The sequence below is a fragment of the Crinia signifera genome, chromosome 2, assembly GCF_055691185.1.
Source record: "Crinia signifera chromosome 2, ASM5569118v1, whole genome shotgun sequence".
NCBI classification, from domain to species: domain Eukaryota; kingdom Metazoa; phylum Chordata; class Amphibia; order Anura; family Myobatrachidae; genus Crinia; species Crinia signifera.
The window spans coordinates 313,721,390-313,728,833 of NC_139218.1; positions in this window are offsets into that span (position 1 = coordinate 313,721,390).

Below are 7,444 nucleotides of genomic sequence, written 5' to 3' on the forward strand. Positions count from 1 at the left end.
CAGCTGGGGTGCGCTGCGTAGGTCACTGCTGGCAGGGTGTGCAACCTGTGGAGGCACACATTACAGGAATAGCACATGGTGGGGTAGAAGTACACTGGTAGATGGAAAAAAAAGGACAAGATAAAAACACCTTTGCAGGGGATTACGTAAGGGTGATAATTTGGGAATCCTTATTCTGATAAAGTCATACATTTCCTGGTCTCATGGGAACATAATGTGTATGTAATTTTTAATCCATACATTTATACTAACCCCATCAAAACAATAACAGTACCTGGAAAAAAGAAATGTTTCACATTCATAATACAATTTGGTGTACGGAAAATGTGAGCGTGTTCTGTGTCTGGGAAATGATGTTCAGGCCCACGCTTAGGAAAGCTCCGGAAGGTCACATTAAGCAAACGTTTGGCAGAAAATTGATCTTTGCACTTCGCTTTCTCGTTGATTCTATACAAGCTTTTAAATAATGATCACAGTTGACAATTGTTCTGTCTTGCAGTAACTCCGGCCGGTGTGTACCAGCAATATGTGTGTGAATGACGTAGTTCATAGGGATATTGTGTTGGCTGTGCAGCAGATGCCTGATATAGCTAGAAATAGATTGCTGCCTCGTGCTGTGTACAGGTGATCAGTCGACTGCCCGTGGACTTGCTGCACGAGCCATGTTGATTGACAGTGCATGTAAATGCCCACCCAGTTGTAATGCCAGTGATGGCTGTTTGGGCAGCATGTATGCAAAACACTTTGCCCATGTACCTGCAGATCAGTTGTTTGAAGCTGGGTACACACTAGTAGCTATATCTGCAGATCAATTAATCTGCAAATAGATCTCTACAGACGGCTGTGTGCTCTCCATACACGATGCTCTTACCATTGGCATCACAAGTTGGTGAGTGTATTTGCATGCACCCGCCCATTGATCACCGACAGGAGCCATCAGAACGATGTAAACAGTCAACGTGATATATCTGTGAACGACGCTGAATTAGCCCCATTGTATAAGCAACTGCTATATTTAGAACAATATTGGTCCGTGATGTCAGCCGCTGATTCCCCCCCCCCCCCCCCCCCTCTCCCCGGCACTCTGTATTTGACTAGGTCGCTTCGAAATTAAGCATGGATCGCTCTGTGTGTCCCGCACTCTCTATCCAGCTTAGTTCGCCTATCAGCATATGCAAAACACTGCTCCGCAGATTGCTCAGCACACATCGCAGGTGCATCAGTGTGTGCTGAGCAATCTGTGCTAAGGCACCTGTTACCCCTTGTTTGCGGGATTTTAGAGAGAGAGAAAGTGATGGAGATAAAGTACCAGCAAATCAGCTCATAACTGTCATGTTACAGGCAGTGTTTACAGCAGTGGTTCCCAAACTGTGCGCCTAGGCTGGGGTGCCTCGGGACACTTGCAGGGATGCCTCTGGTTGGTCGTCCAGGACCAATTCAAATTATTTATGATCAATTATTTTTGGACAAAACCAGTGCTGGTGGCTGCCAATCATAAAAGGTTTACAATCAGAACCAAATCCTGCCCGTTACCACATAACTGAACCTAAGAAGCACATATAAACACAATCTACTTAATTTGATATATATTTTTTGGGGCCTAGGGGTGCCTTGGAAAAATTCTGATACTCTAGGGTGCCGTGATTACAAAAAGATTGGGAACCCCTGGTTTACAGAGTGCCAGTTAGGAGCAGGGTGGCTGGTCCTTATCTCCAGCCACTTTATCTCTTTCCAAGGCTTAGTAAATTGACCCCTCCATCGCTGAACAGCGATGACCTATTGAATTTCTAAATTGAGCTCACTCCTAACTGGGACATTTGTGTTAAATTTTAAATGTGAAGGTATTGATGCTGAACATATAACTAAGCTGAAGTAACATTACCTCTCCTTTGTGCTATGAGGATTATAGATGGAGTGTTGCACAACAATCTACATCTTCATTAATTATTAATGAGAACCGACTGTTCAACAGGAAGATATTTCAACACTATCTTTTTACCACAAGTAATATTGCTACAGAGACTGGTAAATATAGCGGTTGTTGATTCAATAGGTCTTTTTCAGTATCTGGAATTGAGTGATATATTGTGATTCATTTGCATCTTATGCAATTTTATGTATCTCCTATATTATAGGTTGTCTATACAGGTTGAGTATCCTCTATCCAAAAAAACTCCTGACCAGAGCATTTTGGATAAGGGATTTTTCCGGATGGGAATAATCTTTCTTACATACACACCTGGTCCTCCGGTCGTCCTCCGACATCCTCCGACTGTCCTCCGCACAAAAGATGTGAATCAAACTCACTGATAATTCCTTTTTCTTCCTAGAGATCCCATGGCAGCCATGACACTGGGATATTCCTCTTCCCTCCTAGATCAGACAGGATTTTTTTCTGGGACCACCCACCTCGGTTATAATAGGCCCCTCCTCCTTCTCCCCTGTGTCTATCTCCTGTCTCCATTTAGTCAGGACAAAGTAGGTTTTTTCCCTTATTTTTATCAGGGTTACCTCAATTCCAGCAGGAGCTGGCTAGGGTGGCTCCCCGGGGAGAAGTAAAGGCAATAGAAGTGGTGCCAGAAAGTCAACAGAAAAGGGGCTCTTATTCTAATCTGTTTCTGGTAGAGAAAGCCACTGGAGGGTTCAGAACCATCCTAGACTTAAGAGACTTGAACTCCTTCATAAGACTGATACGATTTTGGATGGAGAGTTTGAGTTCCATAGTAGCTGGAATAAAAAGAAAGGAATATCTAGCATAATATTAGATCTCAGAGATGCATATTGTCATGTGCCGATAAATCTGAAACACAGGAAATTCCTGAGGTTTACAGTGGGAAATCAACATTTCCAGTTTACGTGTCTGCTGTTTGGCCTAAAGACATCACCAAGAGGGTTTACAAAAGTGTTGATTGCCTTGATTGCAGAGCTAAGAAAGCAGAGTGCGCAGATCTGGCCATACATAGACGACTTGCTGACCTCTTCCACTGACTTGCAGGAAAGTCAGTGGAAGAGGTCAATCAGAGTATCAATCTTACGATAAAGGTCTTGCAGCAACACGGTTGGGTCATCAACAAAGAAAAAAGTTAATTACATCTGACCCAAAACATTCAATTGTTTGGGGGTACGGATAGACGCCAAGATATACTCCATTGCCCTTTCTCTAGAAAAAAAAAATCTGACAATTACTTTTACAAAGAAGATGTTTTCCTCTATTACTTGCCCTTCAAATGTTAGGTATGATGGCCTCCTGTAGCCACATAATACCCTGGGCTCAATGGAACATGAGGTCTCTCCAATGGCATCTTCTCCCACTTATACGAAACAGAGGCAGCAATCATCAGTTAATAATATTAAATCACAAAGTAAAGAAGTCACTAGAACGGTGGACAAGCAACCTAGATGTGTGAAAGTCCAGTCTGAAGAATCCGGTCTTCCTAGTGTTAACCACAGATGCCAGTCTGATAGAATGGGGTGCTCATATCGATGGTGCGTCAGTTCAAGGGACATGGTCCTGGGAAGAAGCTCTGAACTCATCAAATGTAAGAGAGCTACAAGCAGTGTGGGAAGCAATATGCCTTCTAGAGGAGAAGATTCTGATGTTCCATTTAAGGATCATATCGGACAACAGAACAATGATCTCCCACATAAATCATCAGGGTGGTACCCGGAGCAGGAAGTTAATGGCTCTGTCAGGGAAGATCATGACTTGGGCAGAGAAGAATCTGCTATCTATTTCAGTGGTGTATATACCAGGGAAGAAGAATGTGGTCGCAGACTTAAGTCGGAAGAAAGTCTCTCTAGGAGAATGGGAACTAAACGCGGATGTTTTCATAGAGATGGTGGATCGGTTTGGGATGCCGGAAGTAGACCTGATGGCTTGTTATTCCAAGAGAAGGGTGAACAACTTCTTCTCAAAATATTATCACCCTCAAGTGTTAACCCTGGACACGTTCTCGGTGCAATGGAGGTTCAACCTAGGCTACATTTTCCACCGATCCCTATGATAAACAAAGTTCTAAAGAAGGTCAGAGAAGATCAGTTGGAAGTGTTGGCAATACTACTGTTTTGGCCAAGAAGAGCCTGGTTCTCAAATGTTCTCAGAATGTTGACTCAGAAACCTTGGACGCTTCCAAACAGTCCAGATCTGCTGTGTCAAGGCCCTAGTCTACATAAAGACCGATCAATGTGGAGATTGAATGGCAGATTCTGAAGCGTCACAGTTTATCTCCTCAAGTATCGGATATGATGCCGAGAGCTAGAAAGAATGTTTCTTCATTAGTTCACACTACTACTTGGAGTAAGTTCATTTCTTGGGGTCAGTTTACAGAAGACATTTCTAATATTTCCACTGACAAGGTGCTGCAATTCCTGTTTGAAGGATTCGAGATGGGTCTTACCACAGCTACCATTAAAGCACAGATCTCAGCCCTCAGTGTTCTACTGGACAGACAATTGGCAGAAGAAAGGATTGTCAAGAGATTTGTAAAGGCTATGAAAAGAATCCAGCCACCGGTAAAATCTATAGCAGCACCATGGGACCTGAATTTGCTAATAACAGTTCTGTCAAAACGTCCCTTTGAGCCGCTAATAAACATTTAATAGTATTCCTTGTGGTGATCACTTCGGCCAGAAGGGTAAGCAAATTACAGGCCTTGTGGATAGAACAACCTCACTTAGTGGTCTTTCCAGACAGGATGGTACTAAGAATGCTCCCAGATCTCTTACCAAAAGTAGTGTCTGCCTTCCATCTCATTCAGGAAATTACCTTTCCCAACTTTTTTCCTGAACCAGAGACTGTGGAGCAAAAAGTGTGGCACTTGCTGGATCTTGTCAGAGCTATATCCATATATCTCGAAAGAACAAACACCTTTTAGGCTACAAAACACCTTTTTGTAATTCCAGAAGGACCAAGGAAACCATATCTCGCTGGATCAGAGATACTATTGTAAAGGCACATTACACTCAGGCAATTTCCACCTCCTGGGCTAATAAGGCGAAAGCTTCTGTGACAGAGATTTGCCGGGCGGTAACATGGTCCTCAGTCCATGCTTTTTCAAATCATTATGCTCTTGATGTTTCTTCTGCCCACTTTGGGAAGCATTTTCTACAATAGGCACTGTCAGGTTGACTATCCTCTCCGTAAATAAATTATTTTAGGTGCATTATTTGGTTCCCTCCCGTCTGTTTTGCTTGGGTATGTCCCAGTGTCATGGCTGCCATGGGGATCGTAGAAGAAAGATGCAAATTATGCTCACCGATAAATCCTTTTTATTCCTAGAGATCCCATGGAAGCCATTGTTTTCCCTCACTTGTGTACAATGTATTGTGCTTTTTCAGGACCATTGGTACGAAGACACTCGAAAGACACAGGGGAGAAGGAGGAGGGGCCTATTATACCCAAGGTGGGCGGTCCCATAAAAATATCCTATCTGATCTAGGAGGGAAGGGGAATATCCCAGTGTCATGGCTGCCATGGGACCTCTAGGAAGAAAAAGGAATTATCAGTGAGTTTAATTCGCATCTTTTGTGAGTCCCCCCAGGGTTGGGATTGGGCATCTAAGTGGCCGTGAACCTAATCTGAACCCAATCAATGCCCTCTACATTATGCAACTTTGCCATTTCTAGCTTACCTGACCCACTTTGTGGCCGGACCACTTTTTTGGGCCCCCAGGACCTTCACGGGGGTGCTAGGGGTGTCTTTACTTTCAGTATTTCTTCCCAGATTGTAAGTCATATGTGTACCAAGTCTGATGTACACTGCTCCAGAAATTCCAGAGGTATGCTGGAACACACACACACACATTTTTCTTTACATATTTAGTTCAACTGATTTCTCAGGTTTGCGTAATGGCACTAATTATCTTATTTGCCTTTAAATTAACAAAGCTTAATTACATATATAACAGATGTACCCACCTACAAGCTAACATGCATGTAAACTGGGATATCATCATTATGCTTCACTGAATCTATTCCAAATGGTTTTGGACTTAGACCAATATTTTCCCCAGAACCAACTTTTACTTGCACCTGCCTCATTTTATGTGCAGAATCTCTGTCAGGAATGGAAAAGATTGGACTTAGGGAAGTGGTTCCCAAACTGTGTGCCTAGGCACCCTGGGGTGCCTCAGGGCACTTGCAGGGGTGCCTTGGGTTGGTGTACCAGGATCAATGCATATTATTTATGGTCAATGTACCAGGCAAAACCAGTGCTTGTGGCTGCCAATAATAATATATGTGGACAAACAGAAGCAAATCCTGTCCCTCACCAGATAACTGTCACATATAAACACAATGCACTTAATTTAATATTTATTTTCAGAATTTCTCGATCAGAAGCATTTGGCCTAGGGCAGGCATGTCCAACAGATTGTTTGCAACTGCGCATATGTGACTATCACATAATGTCACACTGACCCACCCACATTCCCAGAGTCCTACTGTCTGCACTGTGCATCAAAGGGAAGGGTTCACCACCCTACCTCAGCACAGTATCAGCTGCCACTGCCAGCATCCAGTAGCGAGGCATGGAGGGACAGAGGCTGAGTCAGACTGACTGCCTGAGTAAGGAATAAGGTTCTGGGTGACAGTCGCAGACTCACAGTGCACCAGGCAGGGACTATGTAAACCACATACAATATATATTATTAAGTAATTTACTAAGTAATGATTGAATTCTGTAGGATTTTTTTTTTTATGGTACGTGGGTAATGGCCAGGACTGCCTTGACAAAATCTCGTGGAGGGAGGAAACACGTCGGCAGCCATGTGGATTGCGGTGCTCATTTTAACAAAGAGATGGAGCGCAGAAGCATAGGAGAGACTGTTTTCGCTTCCTAAACAGCCTATAACCATCTAGGACGCTATCAGGAAAAAAGCTGGGACAATATTAATTTCACCTTTCCGGCACATCATTTTAGAACAAAGTGCGTATGCCGGGGTGTCCCATACCAGTGGCAGAGACACCTGCACCAAGGAATAACATCTAAAGAGGACGCCGGGTAACAAACGCTGGGACACTGTCCCTGTTCTGGCTGGACATCGGCTTCTGACAGCGGCTGCAGGGAAACCAAGCCAACAAGCGCGAGTGCCACACTGGAGGCGGTTTCTACCTGTGGCAGGGGACAGAGTATACCAGTTAAGGTACTCGGATAAGCGGCTGAGTGGAGTACAATGTGGCTGTTTAGAGGGGAACCCCATATTGGTGGCAGAGTTTTGGAGGATCCCTTTTAAGCCTTGTAACATTAGTTCTCTCCTTAAAAAACCAGAGGCCTGTAATATAGGGTTAGGATAGCAGGAGGTCACCAGCGGTGATTCCCTGGTATTCGATCAGTCCATTTGAGGATATTCAGCTACATAACCCTGAAGGTCCGGTGAGCTCTGTCCATCTCCTTATGTATGTAAATATTTTTCTGGAATAGGGACTGTTTTTTAGACTGTGTTGA